The sequence below is a fragment of the Zea mays genome, chromosome 4, assembly GCF_902167145.1.
Source record: "Zea mays cultivar B73 chromosome 4, Zm-B73-REFERENCE-NAM-5.0, whole genome shotgun sequence".
Classification (NCBI taxonomy): Eukaryota; Viridiplantae; Streptophyta; class Magnoliopsida; order Poales; family Poaceae; genus Zea; species Zea mays.
In genome coordinates, this window is record NC_050099.1 from 58,074,211 (window position 1) to 58,101,900 (window position 27,690).

Consider the following 27,690-nt stretch of genomic DNA (forward strand, 5'->3'; position numbering starts at 1 on the left):
AGGTAATCAAGTTCAAGGAAGGTAATGCAGGAATTGTTTAAGCATTCAACTCTTATCACCTAATGCAGCAAGCAAGTGAGAAAGATTTTTAAAAACAACAAGGAAGGTGGCAAATGCACCGGGGCTTGCCTTCGTTAGTAGGTGAGTCAGGCTCGGACCCGCAGATATCGAAGTAGAAACAATTTCCGGCCTGAGATTCCGAAGGTGGTGGTGTCTTCTCTTCGGTCACTTCAATCTCTTCTTCGTTTTCTAAATATAACCATATATATACATATATAAGAATGAGTGCCATGTAATGCTCATGAGAGTGCAAAGATAATAAAGGTTTATTATCTAAGTCTTGAATACAACTTTCCTTCACGGAATTCCGAGAACTTAGGGTTTCCGGAGTCAGTAAAGGAGTTCAAAGGGCAGGGGGGTTTTAGGTTCTAAGTATCAAACAAGGTCCAAATCAACCCAAACTCTACCCATGGCTTCTAAATAATGTATAGAACTCATATAAAAAGTTTGGACATTTTTGGAATTACTATATGTTTTCTAAAAATCTAGAACTATTGCTTTAAACTACTTTAAATGCCTTAGAATTCCTTATCTATTCTAAAAATCATGAAACTATTTTTGTTAAATACTTTGGAAAATAAGAAGTCTAGGAAAATTAGTTTCACAATTTTAGGATTTTTCTACAATTTCCTAGAATTTATTTGGCTCTGGAAGAAAAAGAAAAGGAAAAACTAGCAACAGTAGTGGGCTGATTTCAGCCCACACGGCCCAGATCCATGCAGAAGCGCGCCCGCGCCCGCGCGCGCGCTGGCGGCTTTGCAAAAACACCCTCGGGGTTCTAGCTAACTAGAAACGGGTTCCGTTACTGTTTCTTTAGGTCACTGACAAATTGCAGAGAAGTCCTCAACCTTCTATTCCTTCACAGAGGGAGGTCCCCGACGGCGTTCACGCACAGCCGAGCTCCGGCGAGCTAGCAGACCGGCCGAACGGGGCCATGACCGGCGCTCCCGAGCGGCGGACACCAAATCGGACGTACCCCGAGCATTTCCCCTAAGTTAATTGCACAGTTGGTGAGCTATCAAGCTCTGTCCGCGTGAACCGAATGGGTGGCGGACAATTGGATGTGTTCCCGGTGATTGGTGGTCTCTCAGTTCGAATTGGTGACACGGTAAGCATCACAGAGCTATGAGAGTGCTCAAATGAGGAAGCAGGGGACAGGGACTGACCGGAAAGGGGCTGGCGGCGGTGAAGCTATTCTTCGCTGTGCGGCGGACCAATTTGGGGAAATTCAAAATTCGTACGCCCTGGTGAACAATTGAGGGTGGGATTGGAGCTCTAGTTTCGTGATGATGTAGCGCAGCTAACCGTGGGCTCAATTTATAGGCAGCTTAGACGGTGGCCGGGAATTTGAAGAAGGACGCGCGGCGGTCGGACGTAGAAGAAGGCACTGGCGCACGTGAATCCGTGGCTAACGTCGTGGCAACCTCACCGGCGACGATGGGACGGCCCCAGAGAGTCACGGCGACATGGTGTAAAGGCAGAGCCACGCGGCGGGCAACGACGAAGGCTTGACGACGGTGAGCCCCTTTATCCACGAGCGGTGAGCAAGGGGAGGGGTATCGCGGCTAGCCGGAGTGGAGTCCAGCTCACCGGCGGCGAAGATTCTCGTACCCCGCATCGCTATCCATCCACCCAGGCACTAATCTCGACGCTGGTGACACGAATCACGGTGGAGGGAGCCGTCGGCGGCGAGGACAGCCGCGCTGGCGGTCTGATCCCATGTTGTTACTGTACCATAGCGATTCCCCCATTAGTCGACCTGACAAAGCACTTTGGAGCTCCATTTTCTCTTAAATTTTCATGGCAACATAACCAATGATCTGTAGCAAAGTTGTAGAACTACAATCCAGCTATAACTTTGCTACAATGTGCTCCCACAAAAATTCACTGGATCTTGCTTAAAATTAAGCCCTAGGTTCATGTCATCCCACTGTTAATCTGAATTTCAGATTTCAAGCAGTCTGACAGTCCAACTTCAGACACATTTATCTCAGAACTCTTCATAACAACTATGCTCACACTCTTAAGCAAAGTTGTTCCCCTTTGTTAGGTCTACAAGTTTGATGTGGTGACCTAGGGCAAATTCTTACTGATTTGAAAGTTAATAAGCTCCAAAGTTGAGCTTACAACACTGAAATTCAGACTTAGAATGAAATCTCAATTAGGGTCCTTTTTGCAAATGAGTCCAAAACTTAGGGTTTGGCTTGTAAATTCACAGATGAGTGACCCAAATGACTTAAGATACTTATTTAACTTGGTTTTTGCACTTTAGTCCAAAAGTGGACTAATTTTGCACATAGGTCCCTAGGGTTTGGTTTTAGGGTTTTCTAGGGTTCCAATTAGGGTTTTTGGTACCCCAGGGGTATAAATGTGATTCAACTTTATTCTTGGGATCATTTCATGATTATTTCTCAAAAGTTTTTGGGTTTTCTCAATTTGGGTTATGTTTTACCCCTTTAATCCCTATTTAGGGCTAAGTTCCCTATCCCAGGGTTCTATTTCCAAAGTGCTATAACAATACAACTTGTTTGAAATTTTTACCTAGTGAATGCACTCTAGGTGTGTCAAACATATGCAATGCCGATGTTTATGATGCCATGCTCAAGTTTTAGTTACAGTAACACCAGGGGTGTTACACCTCGACCTCAGCGCACCTTCTCTCTCTCGCTCGTCACTCTCTCACTCGACCTAGCGCCGCCACCCGCCCGCCCTCCATCGCCGCGCCGCCGTCCGCGCCCGCCCGCCCTCCCTCGCCGCAATGCCGCCCGCGCCCGCCCGCTCTCCACGCGTCGCGCCGCCACACGCGCCCGCCCGCACGCACCGCGCCGCCGCCCGCTCGCCCTCCATCGCCGCGCCGTCGTCCGCTCCCGGCCGCGCGCCTGCCCTCCCTCGCCGCAACGCCGCCCGCGCCCGCCCGCTCTCCACGCGCCGCCACACGTGGCCCGCGCGCCCTCACCGCTTCGCGCCGCCACGCTCGGCTCGCCCACGCCCCGCCCGCCCGCGAAGAAGAGAGCCCGCCGTCCACGAAGGGAGCTTGTGGCCGCCGTCGTGAAGAACAGAGCCCGCCGTCCGTCCACGCCGCGGCCGCCGTTCGTCCACGCCGTGCCCGCCGTCCGTCCACGTCGCCGTCGTTCCCCGTGGTGAGCCTCCCCGTCTCCCTTCTTCCCCGACATATTTGATGCTCATGGCGGCCATGGCGTGCCATGCGCGTGCCGTGGCAGCCGTGCGCGTGCAGCGTGCCGTGCGCGTGCCGTTAATGTGAATGTTATTTGTCTTTTGTTTAAGTCATTTATTATGGACGGTGATCGGAGGGTGATGTCTTTTGTTTACTCTCCGAGATATTTTTTAATGTTTAGAGTTTAGTTTTAATCGTTAACCGTAGCGAACCGTATGCGTCACCCGTTCGGGAACGGCGAACGTCACATTAGCTTGTGAGGTTCGCTGTTCCGGAATTGTCCACGTATTTTGGAAAGCCTGGGAGTGTAAGCCGATTCTTGTGATTTGTGACATGTGCCTTACGATTGACGCGGAATTTCGGTTGTGTAACCCAGTTGTTCTCCAACACACCATGTTCAGACGTGTGCTTGGAGAGCAGCGGGGTTATGCTGCCGAAATTTCGTGGCAATCGTAGGGTACACGTCACAAATCACAAGCATCGACCTACACTCTTGGGTGGGTTTAGGGCCTTTACCTAATAGGGAGTTCACCTAAGCCACAGACGATCGTTGATGTTCTTTGTCTTTTGTTTAGCCTTTGAAATGGATGGTGATCAGAGGGTGATGTATGACGGGTGGAGAAAGGATGGGGCACATTCGAATGAATGGATGGGTGTAACAAAGGCTTTTCTTGAGCACGCTTTCAAAGATAGAACAAGTCATCTAGTGAAGTGTCCTTGCAATCGCTGCGAGAACAAGTGGCCTCAGAAGATAGAAGAAATGGAGAAACACCTTTGCAAAAGTGGGTTTATGCCGAACTACCTTGTATGGTATCGGCATGGAGAGTCTATTAGACACGTTGACGCGGAGGTGGAACTTGATGACGATCATGATAGGATGGACGACATGTTCCATGATCTTGGTAGGGATGTTGAAATGAACGCTGAGGAGCCGGGGCAGCTTCCACGCGATGCTCAGGAATTCTTCCGGCTACTCGCCACGGGAGAAGAGAGACTGCACGAGCACACTCAGATGTCAGTTCTTGGGACTCTCACAAGACTAATGGCGATAAAGTCAAAGCACAACATTTCAAACAGTGCTTACAACGACATCGTCCAACTGTTGGGCGAGGTTCTCCCGGAGAATCATAAGTTGCCAAAGAATATGTACTTCACAAAGAAGATGTTGGCTGGTCTTGGCATGACATATGAGAAGATCGACGTGTGTCCCAACAGTTGCATGCTATTCTTTGAGGAGGATGACAAGCTGGACCGTTGTAAGCATTACGAAGCTTCTAGATATGTCGAGGTGACAAATGATGAGGGTGAATTGGTAGTTACGAAGGTCGCAGCTAAGCAACTTCGTCGGTTGCCCATCATTCCTCGGCTTTCAAGGTTGTTCCTCAACAAGGAAATAGCTCTGCATATGACGTGGCCAAAGAATTGTGTACGTCTCGTCACTGATCCAGACATAATGGTCCATCCGTCAGACGGTGATGCGTGGAAGGCATTTGACGAGTTTGATCCCGAATTTGCAAACGACCCTAGGAGTGTACGGCTTGGTCTATCGACGGACGGATTCACACCTTTCAATACCAGTGCAAGCCCTTACTCGTGTTGGCCTATCTTCATTGTGCCATATAATCTTCCTCCTGAGTTGGTCAATAAAGAAGAGTTCATGTTCCTTGCACTAGTCATCCCAAGCCCCGAGCATCCAGGGCCAAAGATGAATATGTTTGTTCGCCCTTTAATTGAAGAGCTGAAACAATTGTGGAGAGGTGTGAAGGCTTATGACAGCCATACTGAAAAGGAGTTTACCATGCGCGCTGCTTATTTGTGGTTAGTGCATGATCTGCTGGCGTATGGAGATGGGTTTGGATGGTGTGTTCATGGTCGGTTGTGCTGTCCCATATGTATGAATGATATGGATGCATTCAGATTGAAGCATGGTGGGAAAGTGTCATTCTTTGATGCTCATCGACGTTGGACTCCATTCAAGCATGATTTCAGGAGTTCACTTACTGCATTCAGAAGTGGAGCCAAAATCAGAAATGGGCCACCAAAGAGGCAAACTGCACCGCAGATAATGGCATGGCATGCTTGTATGAAGCAAGGAGAAAATGATAGGTTGCAAGGCTACGGGGAGGACCACAACTGGACCCATATTTCATCAATATGGGAGCTTCCGTATGCAAAAGCCTTGATCATGCCGCACAACATAGACTTGATGCACCAAGAGCGTAACGTTGCTGAAAGCATCATAAGCACATGTTTCGATGTGACTGATAAAACGAAAGATAATATGAAGGCAAGAAAAGACATGGCTGAAATTTGTAAGAGGCCGATGCTCGAGTTGAAAGTAAGCGATAAAGGGCATGAGAGTAGGCCACGAGCTGATTACTGCCTCAAGCCGGATGAAAGGAAAGAAATATTTAAGTGGTTGAAGAATCTGAAATTTCCAGATCGATATGCGGCAAATCTGAAACGGGTAGTCAATCTGAAGACCTGTAAATCTCTGTTGCAATTCAAGCGACTTAATTGAAGAACCTAGGTCAAAGCGCAAATGACCTGTCGTCGTTAGAAGATCAGTAAGGATCCAACGAAATCAAGAGCGTATGAATAAACAACGAGTCGAAGAAGCATCATCGGATGCGGATGACTTTTGATTAGTATGTTTCTTTTACTTAATCAATTAAGCTATGTATTCCAATTTTCACATTATTAATTTTCATATTATTTGTTTCATATACTGTGGTTTGACATTAATTTATCTACAGTTGAACATGTTCAAGCATAGGAGATCGAGGAGGAGTGGGGGCAGCGCGGCCAGCGAGGACAGCTCGGGCAGTGGGCTTTTTCAAGGCACCGCACAGAGCCGACAGAGGCAGCAGCAACTTCTCGACTGTCTAGACGAAGTGCATGGTGAGGAGGGTGAGCAGGACGCTCCTCAGCAGGATGCTCATGTGCAGGGTGAGGAGGGTGAGCAAGATGAGGAGGGTGAGCAGGATGAGGAGGTTGACCCTATGGGGGCAGGCAGCGCGGGCGACGCGTCAGATGGTTCTACGTCCTTCAAGTATTATTATGCATATTAGTTTAATTGATATTAGTTTTAAATCATTTCATCATATTTAATTTACTTGTATACTTAGGTATAAGAAGAGCAATGCGCTTGGTCCGAGACCTGCTGAGAGGAGGCTCATCCGGCCACATGGAGAATGGTGGGGCTTATTTCTGTTGTGTTAATTTTTTAATATGAACGTGATTGCACTGATTTACTTGTTTTATTAATGTTTGTAGGTCATGGGAAGACTTGACTTGGGACGGTACAGGCAGACGTCCCAAGGTGAATGCGGTGTTGGGTAGCCAATGTCGCTTCTACTACCCTGGCATGGTGGAGCTCAATGGCGAGAGGTTCGCGGCTATGCAGTGGGCCGACTGGGGTCTAAAGGACTATGTCCAGCCAGGGGAGCTAGGGGAAAGCAGTAGCGGAGGGGGAAGTTCGGAACAAAAACGAAGGACTTGTCAGGTGGCTATGTGGGACAAGTTCTGGGTGAGTTTACTTTCGTATATAAGCAATTCACTGAATTATTGCTTCTCCTAATCTTACTTTAACTTAACTTCTCCATTGATATGTAGGGGAGGTTCCAATTGCCGGATGACATCGAGGAGGATCAGGCTTAGTGGGCACGTGTGAAGAGACACTTTCGGAAGTGCGCTGATAAGGTCATCAAGGATGCCATGTACAATGCTCGCATCGCGGCCGTCAACTACTACTACAAGAAGATAAAGGGGCAGAAAATGAGCAAAGCATTAGGGGCCAATGAGATCTACCTCACAGAGGAGCAGTACCTGGAGAGCATTGTGGATTGGCTGGCGAAGGACATGGAAGCCTGGAGGTGCTTGGCTAAGAGATGGGCGTCGCCTGAGTGGATTGCAGAGTCCAACAAGCACCGTGCCAACCGTGGCACTGAAGGACCCGGGCACAGGTACGGCGCCGATGGACACCTTGGTACCGCACGCCGCATGGTAAGTATATAAATCAAACTTGTATGTTACATCTATTACAATTCTATGGTTTAACTCTTCTTTTTCATGCAGGAAGCTGAAAGTGGAGTTGCTCCAAGTTTTATGGAGGTTTACGTCCGTGGTCACCGTGGCCCTGATCCAGCGAACCCTGATGAGCTATGCAGCGAGGCGGCAAGGGAGAAAATGGTAAACTAGTTTGTATTTACGAATTAAATTGCATGTTTTGTGTCTAACTCCAACTCTAACTTTCTTTGCAGAATGCATATGGGGAGGAAATGACTCAACGCCATGGGCCTGATTTCGACTGGATGCATTCAGACTTAGATGCCTCGGCGTTGTACCACAGTGGTGGGGGTAGAAAGCATGGCAGGTGAGGTGGTTGTCTTTGATTAGACAATTTCATTAACAAGAATGTGTCCACTTAATGGCTCAACTATGTGTATCATGCAGGTTTGCCTTTGGCACCGGCATTGTGGAGTACAACAGGACAATAGGTCAAGGGAAGGCATCGTCTTCGGCAGGGAGTTCTCGCTCCTCCAAGTCTGCTCGAGAGGCTCAGCTGGAGGAGGAGACTCGGGCAGCACAGGAGCAGGCTCGAGCAGCACAGGAGCAGGCTCGAGCAGCGCAGGAGCAGGTCGGACAGCTGACGCAGTATATGACTTCTTATTTTCAGGTAATTTGTCTATCTCATCACGTGTCATTGAATTCAAAGTATAATGTTGCGATTCTAACGTTTCAACCATTTGCAGGAAATGACTACTCGACTCGGCCCTGATATGAACTTGCCCGATTTTCGCCCTCCCCAGGTAACACTATCTGAACACTTCAATTCCATAGCAACTCTTTTTTTTATTATCAAAAATGGCTCACAAGCACAAAAAATGGGGACAGTGGCCAGGACAAGCTCCAGCGTCGCAGCCACAGTGGACCGGTGTTGGGTGGACGCAGGCACCTCCAGGCACTTGGACGCCTCCACCACCCCAAGGATCGCAGCATTTCAAGCGTGGATGGCACCGCCACCGATGGGGTGGGTGCCACCACCTCAGGGGTGGCCAGCACAACAGTACCCGTGGATGCATGCACAGCCTCCTTACCACCATGGATCACAGGTGACGTTCCATGTTTAGTTTTATGCAAATAGTGACCAAACATAGCAAGTATAGGTATAGGGATAGCAAAACACAGCCTTATTTGAATGATTGATGAATTGCAGGGTTCAGCGTCACATGCTCAGGAGGGTGCTGTCAACGTCCACGACTTCCTCGTCCATGGTTCTGGAGGGAGTGGCCACCTTCCTTGTGGTGGAGGAGGGAGTGGCCAAAACTCCCACAGCCCGCAGAGTGAGTAGTGAGTAGTGAGTTTGTTTGAAATTATGGACTTATGGTATTGAAACTATGTATGGACTATGGACTTATGGACTATGGACTATTTATGTATGTGTGAATGTGTTTTGTGATATGTATATGTGAATGTGTTTTGTGATATGTATATGTGAATGTGTTTTGTGAATTGTGTATTTTGCTGTCAATTAAAAGGTGCAGAAAAATCTGTTTTGTGGGGGGTATCATAAATTTTCGTCGGCCTCCAATCAGGCCGACGAAAATACTGCCAGCTATTTTCGTCGGCCACCACCGGGGCCGACGAAAATACTGCCCAGCTATTTTCGTCAGCCACCACCAGGGCCGACGAAGATACTGCCCAGCTATTTTCGTCGGCCACCGAGGCCGACGTAAATAGTCAGCCGACCAACTATTTTCGTCGGCCTTGGGAAAGCCGACGAAAATACGTCATTTTCGTCGGTACCAACGGAAATAGTTGATTATTTTCGTCGAACTTATTTTCGGCGGCTATTTTCGTCGGTTTAAGCTTATTTTCGTGGGTTTGGGGTGTTTCCTATAGTGAAGGTTTGGGGTGTTTTCTCCTTGGGGTTATTTTTCTAGGGTTTTTCTAAGTTCTCCTTGTTTTCCTAAAATAAAAGGTATCTCATTTATTTTGTACTAAACAAGGGTATAATAAATTTTTCTAGTGAACTATACTGAATAAGTAAACTAACAAAAATGTGGGTGCTCCCTGGTTCTTTATTTAAACCACCTTTAGTATTTTCTCTAACTTTAGGCTAAAAATGATTTAAATGGTAAACTCTACCTTAACTTGGTGTACATAGGGTTTATTATTTTTGAACATGTTAGGAAGTGATCAAGTACTTCTCTAAATTTTCTTAACCCTAGTCAAATAGTGTAGCTATTTTTCCTTATTTCTTTTATCTTTTGACCAGTTAATCATTTAAATCAAGACTTTAAAGTTTTCTGCAACACTTAGGGGTTTTATATTTTTCCTAAGCAGTTTACATGATTTAGGATCTGGCAAAATTGGTTTGACTTGATTTGGGTAAACCAAACTGAAGTTATGAATTTTTCAAGTTCTGTTTGGATTTAATTCAGAGTATTTTAAAAGGTTTCCTGGAAAAGTACTTTGCACCGAAGACCCTGGGTTCTTTCTAAATCAATCCATTCATTTCTACCCCTGCGCTACTATTCCCCTGAGTCACTGACAGCGCACAAAACCCCCTGGCCTTTCCTTCTTCTTCCCCGAGGTCCCTCCCCGTATGTAAATAGTAACCGCGGAAAGGAAAAGGTCAGCGTGGCTTACCGGCGACGAGAGAGGTCCGGCGAGGGGCGGGGTTGGCTTCAAGAGGTCCTGGCGGTCACAGCGAGGTACGGCTCGACGGCGGTGGTGGCCGGAATCGACCGGTCCACGTGCGCAGGCGGGTCAACTCGTCGGCGGCGGGTGCTCCGGCTTAACCACGGCGATCTAGTTCAATTAAACGGCACGATGAGCTCCACGGAATGACTTAGAGGCTATGTGCGTAAGGAATCGAAAAATGGTGCAGAGATTTACCCGGTCTACGTTCACTGGCGATCGGGTGAAGTCCGGCGACCGTGGACTGGCTTCTCCGGCGAGGCAAAGTCCGATTCCATGCTCGGGGAGCTTCACCGAGGCATGCACGGTCTCTTCCGAGGGTCGGGCGTGGCTGGGAAGGGCTCTGCTGGTCGGTCTATGGTGGCGGGGGATCGGGTGGCCGCGAGCACGCTGTTTGCAGGGCAAACGCCGGTGATCTTTGGCTCCGGTGAGGTGGAGAGCACGCGGGGGAGTACGTTTGAAGCTTCGGTGGGCTTTATAGGCGCGGGCGCGAGCAGGAGACACGGGCGCGGCTCGGCGCGGCGCGGGGCGCGCGGGGTCGGGCGCTGGGCGTGCTCTGGCACGCTCAGAGCACGTCGAACACGTGGAAGTGTTCTTCTGCCCTTGTTCAACAACTCGCCGAGATCGCAAGCGTGCGAATCTTGGCAAAAATCCGGCGCAGGCCTCCTCCTAGCACCTAGGGCTATCTCTTGTATGTGAGTCCCCATGGCAGATATGCCCTAGGTAGGGAGATTTGCGGACGCCAAATCTGGCTTGTCCCTCTGCCCACCTCGCGACAAAAGCCATGCCAAATCTTGTCAAACATCTTGGGCTCGGTTTCAAACTTTTCCAGTGGGTGCCTTAGGTGGTATGACACATTTTTGGTGTACAACTCAAGTGGTTTTGGTGCCATTTACTGAGTGAACACGGTGGATCTTTAGATTAGGTTTAAAATTTGACTTAGAAAGAATTAGAGAGCCCTAGTGCTCTCTCCACTTAAGGAATGAATTTGGGGTTTTTAAGGGGTCTTTTTGTAGTGTTTCCTCTCTACATTTTGTAGATTATAATGTTACTTAAACTTTGGCTAAGGGTTAACTCATGATTTGCACATTTGCTTAACCTTTTCCCCCCTTAAACCTGGGTTTTGGGAGTTAAGGGCTCAAGAGGGGTCTAGGGTTTAATCTTCTCTTGCCCAAGGTGATAATTGCATAATTGCCTGGGTAATGCTTTTGGTCATTAACATTCTTGGTTAAAACATGGTTCCTAAGGTTTTATTCTCTTCTCCTCAAGTCTCTTCCACATGTGATCACAGTCATTAGTGCATAAATGTGTCATGGCCATGGTAACACCTGGGGTGTTACAGCCCTCCCCCCTTAAAGGAATCTTGTCCCGAGATTTTAGGTAGAGTCCTCTGGAGGGGTGCCCTGAAGGCGTGTTGGTGCGTTGTTCCTTCTTTTATCCAAGTTCCTCTAGTTAACTGCTCTTCGAATGTCATTCTCTTTGCGACTTCAGAAGGAAGTCCTTTTTGAGTCATTTTCAAAGCTTACACTACCTTTAACATCTAAGTTTTCCTTATATTTAGATTCAAAAGGGCAGGTGGGGGTGGGGTTTTTGGGTTACGTACCGACTCCTTTGGGCAGAAAGTCGGGGAAGCGAGAGCATAGAAAATCCTCAGTCTCCTATGTAGCATCCTCTATTGAATGGTGACTCCACTGAACCTTATACATTCTGATCGACCTTGCCCGCGTTGATCTCTGTTTCTGATCCAATACCTTGACGGGGTGCTCTTGATAAGACAAGTTTGGTTCTATCTCAATTTCTGGTCCAGGTAGCACTTCAGTGGGTAAGCGGACGCATTTCCGTAGCTGGGATACATCGAACACATCATGAACAGCTGACATGTGGGGTGGCAACTTCAATTGATATGTTACAGGTCCACAAGCTTCCTTGATCTCGTAGGGTCCAATGTAGCGAGGAGCTAACTTTCCCTTGATTCCAAATCTCTAGACACCTTTGATGGGTGACACCTTAAGATAGACATGATCTCCCATTTCAAACTGTAGAGGCTTCCTTCTCTTGTCATGATAGCTCTTTTTCCTGGCCTGGGCAGCTTCTAGGTTATTTTTAATAACTCTGACCTTTTCCTCTGCTTCAAGTACCAAGTCTGGTCCAAAAATTTCCCTTTCTCCTGCTTGAGACCAATGTAGCGGGGTCCTACACCTTCTCCCATACAAGGCTTCAAAAGGTGCCATCTTCAAACTGGACTGATAGCTGTTATTATAAGAGAACTCTGCCAATGAAAGACACTTGTCCCAATCCTTTCCATAGTGTAGCACACATGCCCTCAACATGTCTTCCAAAATCTGATTTACCCTTTCTGTCTGGCCATCTGTTTGAGGATGATATGCTGAGCTTCTTATTACCTGGGTCCCAAGTGATTCCTGTAATTGCTCCCAAAATCGTGCCACGAATGGTGCTCCTCTGTCCGATACTATAGTCCTTGGTATTCCATGCAAGCGAACTATCTGGTTAATGTAGATTTCTGCATACTTCTCCGTCTTGTGGGTGGTGTGTACCGGCAAGAAATGAGCTGTCTTTGTCAACCTGTCCACAATGACCCAAATGGAATCATGGTGCCGGGAGGTATTGGGCAATCCCACTATAAAATCCATGCAAATGTCCTCCCATTTCCAAGATGGTATGGGAAGGGGTTGCAAAGGGCCTGCTACCTTCAAATGACTGGCCTTGATTCTCTGGCAGGTGTCACATTCGGATATATACTTGGCTATTTCCCTCTTCATTCTAGTCCACCAGTATAAGGATCTGAGATCATGATACATCTTATTGTTGCCCGGGTGTATGGAGAATTTTGAAAGGTGAGCTTCATCCAATATCTTCTTTCTGAGCTCAGGGTTCTTGGGAACAACCAATCGATCTCCAAACCATAGGATTCCTTTGCTGTCCTGATGGAAGCATTTGTATTTTTCTGCTTTCTGCTCGATCATTTTCTTAATGACCTAAACACCCTTGTCTTCAATCTGTGCCCTGACTATTTGCTCTTGTAATGTGGGCTCCACCGAGATATAATGTAAAGAACCCGAGGAAACAACTTCTAGGTTTAGTTTGCACAACTCATCACATAGGGTGATGACTCTTGCATCCATGTTCACACAATTGCACTGGGCCTTCCTGCTTAAGGCATCTGCCACAACATTGGCTTTGCCAGGATGGTAATGCACCTCCAAATCATAGTCCTTGATTAGCTCTAACCATCTCCTCTGCCTCATATTAAGATCCGCCTGAGTGAAAATGTATTTGAGACTCTTATGATCAGTGTAAATGTTACAGTGAGCTCCCATCAAGTAATGTCTCCATATCTTGAGAGCATGAACCACAGCTGCTAATTCCAGATCATGTGTGGGGTAGGTCTGCTCATGGAGTCTAAGTGCTCGGGAGGCATAAGCAATTACTCTGTTGTCTTGCATTAAGACACATCCCAAACTAGTACCAGAAGCATCACAATAAACCTCAAAGGGCTTGGTGTTATCAGGTTGAGCTAGCACTGGTGCTGTTGTCAAATGTTGCCTTAGTGTGTGAAAGGCATCCTCACACTTCTGGCTCCAATCATACTTGACTCCCTTCTTCAATAGTTCAGTCATAGGTTTGGCAATTTTGGAGAAATCCGGAATGAATCGTCGATAATACCCTGCCAATCCTAGAAAACTCCGAATCTGTCTCACTGTGGTAGGAGGTTTCCAATCCATTACTTCTTATACCTTCTCAGGATCAACTGATACCCCATCCTGAGAAATTGTGTGACCCAAAAATTTAATTTCCCTCAGCCAGAAATCACATTTGGACAATTTGGCATACAACTGATGGTCACGCAGTCTCTGAAGTACAGTATGCAAATGTTTAATGTGCTCGGCTTCATTCTTGGAATAGACCAGAATATCATCAATGAAAACCACCACGAATTTGTCCAGCTCTAGCATGAATACTAAGTTCATTAGGTACATGAAATAAGTCGGGGCATTGGTCAGCCCAAAAGACATCACCAAAAACTCATAGAGCCCATATCTGGTAGAGAAAGCCGTCTTTGGAATATCACTGGCACGGATCTTGATCTGATGGTAGCCCGAGCGAAGGTCTATCTTGGAGAACACTTTGGCTCCCACCAACTGATCAAACAAAACATCAATGCGAGGCAGTGGGTATTTGTTCTTGATGGTTACCGCATTGAGAGGGCGGTAATCAACACACATTCTCAAACTCTCATCCTTTTTCTTCACAAATAGGGCCGGACATCCCCATGGTGAAGTACATGGGCGAATGAACCCCTTGTCCAACAACTCTTGCAGTTGCTTTTTCAATTCTGCCAATTCCGCTGGAGGCATCCTATAAGGCTTCTTGGATATAGGAGCAGTCCCAGGCTGCAATTCAATCGCGAACTCTATATCTCTATCAGGTGGCATCCCTGGCAATTCATCTGGAAAAACATCTGGGTAGTCACAGACCACTGGGATTCTCTCCATCGAGGACTCTATCATAACAAAGGCACAAGAACGGGTACACCCCTGGTCGGGCAAATATAATGTGGTTTCACCACAAGTCGGTGAGTGCACCTCAATGGCCCTAGCTGCAATATCAATTACTACCTGATGTCTTGTTAACCAGTCAATTCTCAATATGATATCCACGCTATCCAACCCCAATATGAGGAGGGTGGTTTTAATTATCAAACTACCAAACTTTATAGGCACATGTCTGTTGATTTGATAGGTGGCAACCCTGCCTCCTGGTGTTGAAATTGTAATACCCCCATTGGTGTGGTGAAAAGGTAGCTGACATTTGGCACTAAATTTTGCACTAATAAAACTATGTGATGCACCAGAATCAAAAAGAATAATTGCAGGATAATTCAAAACTGAAAAGATACCAGTCATGACGGGTGCTCCCTCTGGAATATCAGCCATGGTGGTGAAGTTCAGCCTGCCTTGCCTCACTTGCACCTTCTGCCTCTTGCCTTGGTTCTGGTTGGCATTCTGTCCCTGCTTCTGCTGTTTTCTGGGGCACTTCTTGGCATAATGCCCGGTGTTACCACAAGTGAAACACTTGTTGTCATTGGCCTGGTGGTACTACTGCTGCTATTGATTGCTCCTCTGTACTGGAAACTGGGTGCGGTTGGGTGCCTGCTGCTGCTGCTGTGGTTGGATCACCCAACGTCCTTGCTGCTGCTGGGGTCCTCTGTTCTGAGTGTCAGACACGATCCTGAAGCGCTGTGGCTGAGCTGAAGGTCCTGCCACATGGGTATTCCTCTTCTTCTCTGCCTGACGAGCTGTGATATAGTCTTCTTGAGAAATGGCCATGTTGACTAACTCATTATAGTTGTTGGCCCTGACTGTGTTGAGACGGTCACGGAGCTTAGTGCTGAGCCCCCTCCTAAATCTGTCCCTCTTCTTCTCATCGGTGTCTGCATGATATCCGGCATACTGGCACAGGTCATTAAAGGCCTTAGCATACTGTAACACTGTCCGGTTTCCCTGAGTGAGTGCCAGAAACTCGTTGAGCTTGCGGTCCATAATGCCTGTGGGTATATGGTGCCCCCTGAAAGCTGCCTTGAACTCTCTCCATTCCACTTCATGGTCAGCTGGCTGCATAGCAAGATAGTGGTCCCACCATGTCCGCGCGGGTCCGCGAAGTTGCTGGGTGGCGAACATGACTTTAGTCACCTCTGAACAAACTCCATGGAGTAGCGGGAATTTGGATTCCACTACTCTCAGCCATACATCAGCATCAAGGGGGTCCTCTGCCCTGGTGAACAATGGTGGCTGGGTACTGAGGAACTCCTGATAAGTGGCTGCTGCGGGGTGACGCTGATGATCACCACCACCATAGTGCTGAGGTGGTGGCTAACGCTGAGCTAGCTGTCTCAAGATCTCGTTCTGCTGAGCCATCAGCTCCTGCAGAGTAGGAGGCGGTGGCGGTGGTGGAGGAACGCGCTCATTCTGACCACGATGCGCTCTTCCTGCCATCTGAAAAATCATGTATATTCTCAATACAACATTTCTGAGGTTCAAGGTTCAATCATGGTGAAAGAGTCAAAAGGGTAAAACCAATAGATTCTTGCATGCTATAAAAGATTTCACATGGCATAAACTTTTCTTCTTAAATTAAGAATGACACCATTCATCAACCATGCTCCCAAAAGAGTTTGTCGTGATTACATCAATGACCCAAAAGACTCAACTCTATATAGCCTAGTACCCCAAGGGTGCAAAAGCTAAGCTAGCTTCGAGAAGTTCTACCATCACAGACTTCTAACTCTATCTCGACGATCTAGTGAGCAATCGAGGCAACGCTTGACTCGGGGGAAGGTGGTCTCCCTGAGCCAGTAGTGTCCAAACTGGAGGCATGCTCCTCTCCTCCCTCGATGTCGACATCCTCGTTGGCCTCCATGTCCTGGATCTCCTGGTGGTGCATATCCAAGTGCTGGTTAGCCTCTACAAGCTGCTGCTGGGTGTTGATCAACTGATCCTCGAGAACCTCGATGGCGTTCTCCCTTGTTCCCACTAGCTCCTCAAGCTCTTGGACCTCATTTGACAATTGTTCCACCTGTAGGTCTTTTTCCACCATCTCAGTGGACAAGTCAACCACAAGTTCCTCTCTATTATCCAAAGTGATCTTGGTTGCCTCCAACAACGCCATTAGATGGGACATTGCCTCTCCACGCATCACTTGCAGACGATACAGGGCATTCATGCATCGCACCGTCAAGTGAGCCGTCTGACATGGGTAGATAGCCCAGATATCCTTGGCATGCTCCACTCGGTCCTTCCACATTGGGTCGTCCTCCTTCTCCGTGGGGAACAAACCAATGGGGTGAGTGGACAGCTCCAAGGGATGGAATCCGCAGAAGGTGGTCAGTCCGTGAAGAGCAATTGCCTCCATAGTGTCCTCAGCCTGGTATCCAAAAGACTCAGAGTCCAGCGAACGCCAGCCTGGCTGTAGGGGATGAGGCTCTAGGGTCATCCTCACCCTACAGCGGGGCACTCGGTGCTTCTCGAACAGCTGCACCGCGTACTGGAGAGGCGTCATGTAACCAGCTCCCTGAAGTACCTCCCACAAAATACGGGGAAAACCCTCTCGTGCCAGCCCGTCAGTGTGGGACTGTGCATTCCCTTCGTCCGAGGATCCGTGAGAAGTCATCTGTGTACGGTTAAGCGTAAGTGAAAGAAAAAGAATTATAAAAAGAAAAGGGATCACAACTCAGCCTCTCTATAACTATGACAATGGTACTAGGGTACTTAGTTTGTCATCATTTTGTATTAAAGTTCTTACCCAATTATCCATTAGTTTAATTAAGGATGCATGTATGCTCGTCCTGAACGACCTCACATCAACGTAGAGGGAATAGGGAGGAACTCCGATTCCTTATAGTAGCATGTAGGGCTTACTCAATCAGCCACCTAGCTACCCCTCTATCATCCTAAGGCTTCACGTCCTAAATCTATCCTGATCGTCCTACGATCTATCCAACATTTGTTTCTACCAAGTTTTACTTTGGAAAAGGGTGGTATTTATAGTTTATTGCTTCCTCTGTGGTGGTACAAGCTCCAATACCAGCTGTGGCGGAACTATCCAAATTATTCCAACTTAAGTGCCTAAGTCCCGCCTTAGAGGCTAGACCACACTTAAATGGGAATAACCCGTCAATCCCTTGGATCTAGTCCGACAAGGCCACTGACAGGATCAAGTACCATAGTCTCACTCGATGGTGAGTCACAAAGCAAATACAATAAAGCATAAAACCATACATTAAAGAGTATTAAACTTATTACATCATCATCGGAGTTTTAACAAAAGTAGTCATCATTGTTTGAAGTGCAGCGGAATAAAACTAACAGTAAATAAACAGAGAGATGGGGAAGCCTGTCCCATCACTCCTCATGCTCCTCCTCAGCCGAGGCAGGGTCCCACTCGACAGTCCAACCCGGTGGCAAGATGGACGGCCAAGTCACTCCAGCAACCATGTACTCCAGAGAACCTGTAAAATTATGCCACAAGCATGGCTGAGTATACTAATACTCAGCTAGACTTACCCGGTGTGAGGAGTCTACTCCTCTACCTCTAGACATGCAGCTGTTTGGCTGAGGGGTTTGGTTGCCAAAAGCACTAGCTAAGTTTATAAATCAAGTTTTTGCTTTGTCAAGTTTTAGTATGACTCTCTTAAGACTAAATGTATACCTATCTAATCATACATGGTATCAAACATTTAGCAATCAACAACTTTTGCCAAGTCATCTCATTTCCACTTGTTACTCAATGTAGCAGCATGGATCAAGCAGTCTCATTAGCTGCGAGACGCAGACGATTCGAATCGAGTTTTTAAACCATGCAAGGTAAACCTAAACATGACATGTAGGGGCACTCCGTCCCCACACCCATCAACTGTCCCCATCGATTCCCTGGCAACAGATCAGGGCTCACCGCCTTGGCGTACAATGCCTCACTGACCCCGACTGCCGTCGTGCAGTGACCGCACTTGTACCCACCATAACCGGAATGGGAGACCACGTCTGAGGTCGCGTGAGGGGTAAAGTCTGCGGGCAGGTTCACTCAGGTACTAGGCTTACCGATTTACCATATTTCTCGATATGTGTTTAGTACGTTCAAACGCTTGACACACGATACCACACCTTAATCCTTATTCCAATTCCCGTCTCGTAGACAACGCATCCCCATGGACCGTTGTCCACAGACTATCATCATCACGATATCAAAATGGATACAACCAATTCCTGACCTCGCACGAGTGCTAGAAAAATCACTCGACTTCTACCGAGATCCCTAATTAGTAAGCAGCTACTCGACCTAGCATACTAGTATCCATTTCAAAAGGATTCCTAAGATCATGCAACTAGGGTTTCAAACAACTCCTACACTTAGGTGCACAATACAAACCTACAAACATTAAGTGTAGTAAAATATCATATAGAACAGGTTATGCATAAAACCGGGACTTGCCTTCCAAAGCTGGGACAGGCAGATCCTCTGGGGCAGGCTCTGGTGCTGGATCCGGGGCTACCTCCTGAGTAACTCCTTGCTCTGGCACGAGGACGTACTCTCCGTCCACGAGGTTGCAATCTATCGAATGCAATGAATAAGAACATGTATGCTATGATTATGCAGGATTTAATAATCATTATGCTAAGTGAAAGAAAACTAAGTTAGTTAGTAACTTAGAGTTTCCTGGTTATACGTGGCTCTTAGTGGTTTATGCTTATCAATTTTAGATTTGGGTTTTGCCTAGGGATAAGCATAGTGGATTGAAACTTGAATTTCCCTTAGATGTTTTAGTAGGCATTTAAGGGGTTTTGCTGGTTGGGTTATGATGACATTAATCTCCATTATTAATTTCCCTTTTTCATTTTCTATTTATGAATTCTATTGTGGGTTTGAACTACATCAGTGGTTTAACTTTTTCCAACAATTCTATAAAAATTACAGTGGGTTACTATTTCTCACTGCGGGCTGTCCCATAAATTTGAGGTCCAGAATAAATAAAATATGCCCTGGACAAAAATAACAAAAGTTGGGGCAAAGGGGTCACTTTGCACTACAACTCTTAACTAGGGGTGGGTTCTGTCCTAAGGGTCATTTTTGCTGGTATCTAAATGTAATAACATGCTTCGGTGCCAAAAATCACAGAAGGGTATTTGGTGGTTATTTAGTTGTGATTTTCTAAAGTTTATTGTTAAAAAGGCACTTACTACTATCTTGTTATTTGAAAAATGTCAAACAACAAATTTCATATTTTTCCTATGTTCTTAAAAACAAAATATTAGTTATCCCAAGGTTTGGGGTGTTTTTTCCTTGGGGTTATTTGTCTAGGGTTTTTCTAAGTTCTCCTTATTTTCCTAAAATAAAAGGTATCTCATTTATTTTGTACTAAACAAGGGTATAATAAATTTTTCTAGTAAACTATACTGAAGAAGTAAACTAACAAAAATGTGGGTGCTCACTGGTTTTTTATTTAAACCACCTTTAATATTTTCTCTAACTTTAGGCTAAAAATGATTTAAATGGTAAACTCTACCTTAACTTGGTGTACAAAGGGGTTTATTATTTTTGAACATGTTAGGAAGTGATCAAGTACTTCTCTAAATTTTCTTAACCCTAGTCAAATAGTGTAGCTATTTTTCCTTATTTCTTTTAGCTTTTGACCAGTTAATCATTTAAATCAATACTTTAAAGTTTTCTGCAACACTTAGGGGTTTTATATTTTTCCTAAGCAGTTTACATGATTTAGGATCTGGCAAAATTGGTTTGACTTGATTTGGGTAAACCAAACTGAAGTTATGAATTTTTCAAGTTCTATTTGGATTTAATTGAGAGTATTTTAAAAGGTTTCCTGGAAAACTACTTTGCACTGAAGACCCTAGGTTCTTTCTAAATCAATCCATTCATTTCTACCCCTACGCTACTATTCTCTGAGTCACTGACAGCGCACAAAACCCCCTGGCCTTTCCTTCTTCTTCCCCAAGGTCCCTCCCCGTATGTAAACAGTAACCGTGGAAAGGAAAAGGGCGGCGTGGCTTACCGGCGGCGAGAGAGGTCCGACGAGGGGCGGGGTTGGCTTCGGGAGGTCCTGGCGGTCACAGCGAGGTACGGCTCGACGGCGGTGGTGGCCGGAATCGGCTGGTCCACGTGCGCAGGCGGGTGAACTCGTCGGCGGCGGGTGCTCCGGCTTAACCACGGCGATCTAGTTCAATTAAACGGCACGATGAGCTCCACGGAATGACGTAGAGGCTATGTGCGCAAGGAATCGAAAAATGGTGCAGAGATTTACACAGTCTACGTTCACCGGCGATCGGGTGAAGTCCGGCGACCGTGGACTGGCTTCTCCGGCGAGGCAAAGTCTGATTCCTTGCTCGAGGAGCTTCATCGAGGCATGCACGGTCTCTTCCGAGGGTCGAGCATGGCTAGGAAGGGCTCTGCTGGTCAGTCTACGGTGGCGGGGGATCGGGTGGCCGCGGGCACACCGTTTGCAGGGCAAACGCCGGTGATCTTTGGCTCCGGTGAGGTGGAGAGCACGCGGGGGAGTACGGTTGAAGCTTCGGTGGGCTTTATAGGCGCGGGCGCGAGCAGGACACACGGGCGTAGCTCGGCGCGGTGCGGGGCGCGCGGGGTCGGGCGCTAGGCGTGCTCTGGCACGCTCAGAGCGCGTCGAACACGTGGAAGTGTCCTTCTGCCCTTGTTCAACAGCTCGCCGAGATCACAAGCGTGCGAATCTTGGCAAAAATCCGGCGCAGGCCTCCTCCTAGCACCTAGGGCTGTCTCTTATATGTGAGTCCCCATGGCAGATATGCCCTAGGTAGGGAGATTTGCGGACGCCAAATCTGGCTTGTCCCTCTGCCCACCTCGCGACAAAAGCCATGCCAAATCTTGTCAAACGTCTTGGGCTCGGTTTCAAACTTTTCCAGTGGGTGCCTTAGGTGGTATGACACATTTTTGGTATACAACTCAAGTGGTTTTGGTGCCATTTACTGAGTGAACACGGTGGATCTTTAGATTAGGTTTAAAATTTGACTTAGAAAGAATTAGAGAGCCCTAGTGCTCTCTCCACTTACGGAATGAATTTGGGGTTTTTAAGGGGTCTTTTTGTAATGTTTCCTCTCTGCATTTTGTAGATTATAATGTTACTTAAACTTTGGCTAAGGGTTAACTCATGATTTGCACATTTGCTTAACCTTTCCCTCTTAAACCAGGGTTTTGGGAGTTAAAGGCTCAAGAGGGGTCTAGGGTTTAATCTTCTCTTGCCCAAGGTGATAATTGCATAATTGCTTGGGTAATGCTTTTGGTCATTAACATTCTTGGTTAAAACATGGTTCCCAAGGTTTTATGCTCTTCTCCTCAAGTCTCTTCCACATGTGATCACAGTCATTAGTGCATAAATGTGCCATGGCCATGGTAACACCTGGGGTGTTACAATTCCGCCCTCTTGGCCATTCGCCGTATGGGGGGTGGATATCCTGGGACCATTTCCCAGGGCCGTCGGCGGCTACCGGTACCTATTTGTCGCCATCGATAAGTTCACCAAGTGGCCAGAGGCCACCCCTGTGGTCAGCATCACCCAGGGCGCTGCTGTCGCCTTCCTCAAATCGATCGTCTATAGATTTGGGGTCCCTAATCGTATCATTACAGACAACGGGACCTAGTTTACAAGTCGGATCTTTCAGGAATATTGCGAGGGCATCGGCACCCAGCTCTGCTTTGCATCCGTGGCTCACCCTAGGAGTAACGGACAGGCGGAGAGGGCAAATGCAGAGATTCTCAAGGGTCTCAAGACGCGCACCTATGACTGCTTAAAGAAGCATGACACAAATTGGGTCGGTGAGATCCCATCCGTGTTGTGGGGGAACCGGACCACGCCCAGCCGAGCCACCGGGGGACCCCATTCTTCCTGGTGTATGGGGCTGAAACTTGCCTTCCCTCGAAAATCATTATGGGCTCCCCGCGGGTCCAGTCTTTTGATGAGTCTGCGCAGGAACAGCAGCGGTGTGGAGATGTGGACTTCATCGACGAGCACAGGCGACAAGCAGCAATCCGAAACACGATACAACCAGGCGCTCAGGCGCTACCATCAACGGTTCGTGCATAATAGGAAGCTTGAGGTCGGGGACCTGGTCCTAAGGCGAATCTTGAACCAAGAAGGGCTCCACAAGCTCTCTCCTAGCTGGGAAGGACCCTTCAAAGTGACAGAAATATGCCGTCCCGGATGTGTCCGCCTCGCCATAGCTAACGGAGTACATCTTCCCAATCCTTGGAACATAGAGCATCTCCGTAAGTTTTTCCCATAAAAACAGAATTGGGGGATCGGTCTCTTTCCCTGTAACTAAGAAGCGCATTTATATGCGCCAGTCCGGAGAGGTCCGCCCTCAATAAACCCCGTCTGATGGCCTACACTCGTGTATATCCAGTTATAAGGAAGGGGTTCGACCCATAGAACTGTTTTTATGTCGATTTTATTCCTAAAGTTTGCGACCATTATTACTATCTCACTGCCCATGATGTTTCCTTCCCTGGCTGGTGTAGCGACATCCGAATTGAGTAATAAGACCCAACAACCAGTCGGTGGGGTGGCCGTAAAGTCGCTTGGTATGGTCAAGTACCGTAAGCCTACGCACCCCACCGCCCTGCGGCCGGTCTCATTGTATGAATCAAAGGATAAGAAATACTAGCTGGCGGACCCTATGGGTGCGCTACTAAACATGCCTAGCCAAGACTGTGTATAGGTCGGGTCCCAGTTGGGGGTACCCCTTGGGGGTTACGACACCAGTTCTTCCTTATGAATCCTGGCATCCATCCCCGACGCGTCGAAGCCATATCCCAGGGGGGCCGAGTACCAGGGAAGAAGTTGGTAACAATGCACACAACAAAGGAAAAGTGGCATGCAGATAAGTTGTAATATCACCCAATAAGTAGTACCTAAAGAGTACCTTACGAAATCAAAAATATATTACAACCCGCTCTCCAGCGGAACCATTGTTTTTCTCCACGCAGGCCTGGCTACTCATCGTCAGTAGGATCCCGCTGGAAGCGCCCGACCACCGCGTCCACAATGTCCTGCACGCCCTCCCAGGCAGCATCTTCAGTATCGGCCACTAGACCCGCGATGACTGGCCCCAAGAAGGCAGCCGGGTCGTGACTCCGGAAGCATGTCAAGACGTATTCTATCGCCGACCGGCAAAGTCTGCTGCCCTCAGCCTCCAAGCGGGCACCAAGAATCTGATTCAGACGTCGAAGACGCTCAGCAGCAGAATCTAGTACCGGGAGCGTGTCGGAGATGGACGCCGGTCGCACCAGCGCCGGGATGGGGCTCACCCCCAACGGCACCAACACCGTGCTTGCCTCACCAGCCTAGGCGGCGATGCGCTGGGCCCTGGCGCATTGCTTAGCCCGGAGGTCATCGAGTGTCTTCCTCATCACCTCCACCGCCTGGGGGCCCGAGCCCGTCTGCGTCGCCTGGGCAGCTTCCGCTGCCTGGAACTGACGGACCCGCTCCACCAGTGCCCGCACTTATCCCTCCAAATGCTCCCTTCTCTCCTCCGCTTCGAGCTCAAGCTCATCCAGCAGCTTGTTCCGCCTTGCCCACATCTCCTCCCTAAAGGCGAGGTCCTCCTCCTGGCAAGCGAGATCAGTTGCCCGTTTCGCCAGGGAAGCTTCCCTCACCTTGAGGCTTTCCTCGGCGCGAGCAATGTCGTGGGCCTTGTCGGGGAGTTCCTGCTGCAGATTCTGTAGCTTCACCTCAGCCACAGCCTGCTTGTCCCGCTGTTTCTCCAGCACCGTATTATAAGCTTTCAACTTATCATGGAGCGCTGTGATGGCCTCCTCCCTTTGGTTTAAGCGTACCTCCTTCCTGGCCAAACTTTTTGCCTTTTGGGTCACCTCTTCCTCTCGGTCAGACACCTTTCGGATGTCCTCCATGAAGTCTTCACGCTCCTGCTCAAACTCGGCCCGCTCTGAGGCGAATTGGCAGGACACCGTCTTGGTGCGCTCCTCCAGTTGGGTGCACCAGTCGCCAAGGTGCTGGTGCTCGGTCCCGAGCGCCTCCCACTCTCGCCGGATAGCCACCTCGGTTTTTCGGAGAGCCTGGTGAGCGCGAGACAGCACCTGAGGGAGGAGAGTCAACATTGCTTCAGGTTCGACGCCAGATCGGAGCGGTCACCTGAGGATAACCTCCGGAGCCTCCGGACTTGGCGGTGGGACAAAGCCGGACGCGCCTCCCACACCTGCCACCGACGGTGCAACCAACAGTATCGCTGCCTCCGAGTCTACAACAGCCGTTGGCAACGTTGCCACCCCCGGACCCCAGCTGGAACTTGGGGACCCAAAGGCGTCGCCTCGGCGGTAACAGGCGGATCCTGGGGGTCCGACGGCACCACCTCAGCGCCAGCATCACCCTGCACGGTGGAGGCAAACACAGCAGGAGCCTCTTCGGCCACTGCCAATGCCAGGCTTGGCACTGACGCTGATGAAGCTGCGGAAGCCGCTGACGGATCGCCGGCGACGTCCTTAGCAGATGTATGCTGCTGGGAACCAGGCCCACCGGCGGGCGCGGCAGCCGAAGGGGGACGAGCGTCCATAGAAGCTGAGGAAGGGGCCCTGACAGGGAAAGGACGGGTCAAGACCTGTTGATGTAAAAGCTACGCTCAAAATTTGGCATTTGGAAGAGCCTAAGCTTACTTAGGACCATGAACCTTCCAGTGGCCTTGGAAGCGGGGCGCCCGTTGTTGTTGCTGGTGCTGCCGTCCCTGCTGCTGCTGCTGCTGCCCCCGCGGTGACGGCGACCGGTCTGACATAGGCGGCGGCGGTGGTGGTGTCGAACCTGAAGAAGGTCGCAGCGGAGGGCTCACGCCCCTCTACCCGTCCTGGACCCGACGATCGGCCTCCTTAGCCCCACCAGCTGTCTCATGACGCTTCTGGGGGGAGTCCGAATCGAGGGGAAGGTCCGAGACAAAGGACCCATCAGCGCGACGCAGTCAGTATCGCCTTGCTCCCTCCGACCTCCCGGCGACGTCCGGAGTGGAGGAGCTGCATGCAGGCCCCTTGCCCTTGTCCGAGGAGCTGGGGGCCGCAGGGCCCGAGGAACTAAGGCCAACGGGGGGGACTCTGGGGGCCACATCAGCAGGCTGGGGGCCTCCGACTGGTGCACCGGGAATATGGATCCCCCAGTGGGGGTCCCGGCCGCCGGTCTAGTGGACCGCCACCCCACTCTCATCAAGGGTTGGTAGCCGGGCCAGCACCGCTGACCACAACCCTAGATTGTCGCAGAGCGGCAAAATGCCCTGGGGAGGCATCAAAGATTCGGGGATAAAAGCCTCACCAGTGATCCCCATCACAAAAATTTCCAACTGCTCCCAGGTCAGGTCAGTCCCAGGCACGTGCTGGATCCTACCAATGTCGCTGGGGCCAGTAAACCAGCAACACAGACGCGGTCTCTCCTGCAGTGGCATGACCCGACGCTTCAAGAAATCACCGAGTGCATGCATTGAGGTCAGGCCACCAACCGCCAGTTCCTTAATCCTATCCAGGACGGGCTCAAACTCCGGCACGAGGCATGGTTTTTCCCTCCACTGCTTCCGGCCGAGTCTGGGCCCGTCACTCGGAAGGGCAAGGCGGTCGCTGACCTCAGCAGTGGCAATCACCCAGTCGTGCCGCCAGTTCTCCCACCTCGCGCCACTGAGGGAGGCCATGTAGGTCACCGTTGGATCCGTCCTTGTCTAGAAGTAGTAGGCCCCAAGGTGGTCTTTGCCCTTCCCAGACCTCACCAGTACAAAAAAACTGGCAAAAAAGGGAAGTGCAAGCTGCCACCCCCATGAACATCTCACAAAAATGGACAAAGATGGCCACCTGGAGGATGGAGTGGGGAGCAAGGTGCTAGAGTTGGAGTCCGAACTCCTCCAGCAGCAGTAGGAAGAACGACAAAATCGGCAGCGCCAACCTGCAGAACAAGTAGGAGACGAAGAGCACAAACTCCCTGGCGGCGAGATCACCGAGGAGAGTAGTGTCGGCCCTGATCCTCCCGACGAATGCAGGCGAGCCCCATCCGAGCATGCGGCGCACCGAATCGAGCGCCTCCTCGGTCTGGTAATGATCGGGGTGAACCAGCATGGCCATGGCAACCACGGCGGCGGAAAGCTAAAGCGCGAACGCGGAGAGGCATGGAAAGCTCGGAGGCGGAAGGGCGGAGCAGTTTGGGGAAATGCGAAAGCAAAAACCACTGCACGCGGAAAACCCCTCTTTCAAGAGATGGCTCCTCGCGCACCTTGGAAAAATCTGCCTAGCACATACCTAGCGCCCGAACGACCCAGTCACTAACAAAGGGACCCGGACCCACAAGTCGCGTGGCTGGGGCACTGGTCTCCATGCGCAGGAAGAGCGAACCACCGCACACGCTCCCACGTCGCCTCGGGGCCGCTGCCGGAAGATATTCTTGACATAGGTGGGGCTAACAGGGCACCCCACGCACACGGGGCACGACCAAGCCACCATGCATGGGGGCCACGCACCAGTCCGCCACAAAGACGGGCACAACGGTTGGTATGACCAGTAGCAAACTGGCAGCATGCGCGCGCTGGGTTCGTGCGGCACACGCCAAAAAGACGCCCCGATCCCCGGTCACGCAGAGCTTACACAGGATTCAGGTTATGGCCCCACCTGCAGGCTCGCACCCTCCCCTCAGGTAGGCCCGGGGGCCACTATCGGTACCTTGATACAGGGGTACCCCTGATTACAAGGTACAGACGCCGTGCCGGCGGTAAAGCCTCTAGTTGCGCGGTAAGTGGCTCACCGTCGTGCAACATCAGCCGCCTTGGGGTAGTCACGCGGCCGAGCGGAAAAGCGTGCTCCGGATACACGTAGTAGGTCCGGGCCTGCCACGTGGAAAGCACCGGACCCCGTGCATAGCGGGCGGACCTCCGAGAAAGATCCCAGACCCTTCTGTGTGGGGTCCAGACAGATCACTACAGGGTCCCAGGATTCTGGGGCAGGGAATACCCGGGCCCCGCCCTGGAAGGGGTCCGGCGCTGGCACGTGTCCGGGGATCGCACCACACTTCCCGCTCGGACAGAGACCTAATGCTACCGCGTGGCTTGTGGCTCATGACATAAGCCGACCAACGGAGTCTGACGTCAGGCCACTGAGGCTACACGGTCTCCGCATTTACTACGGAGAGGACGCGCCGCCTGCCACTAAGCCACCAGATG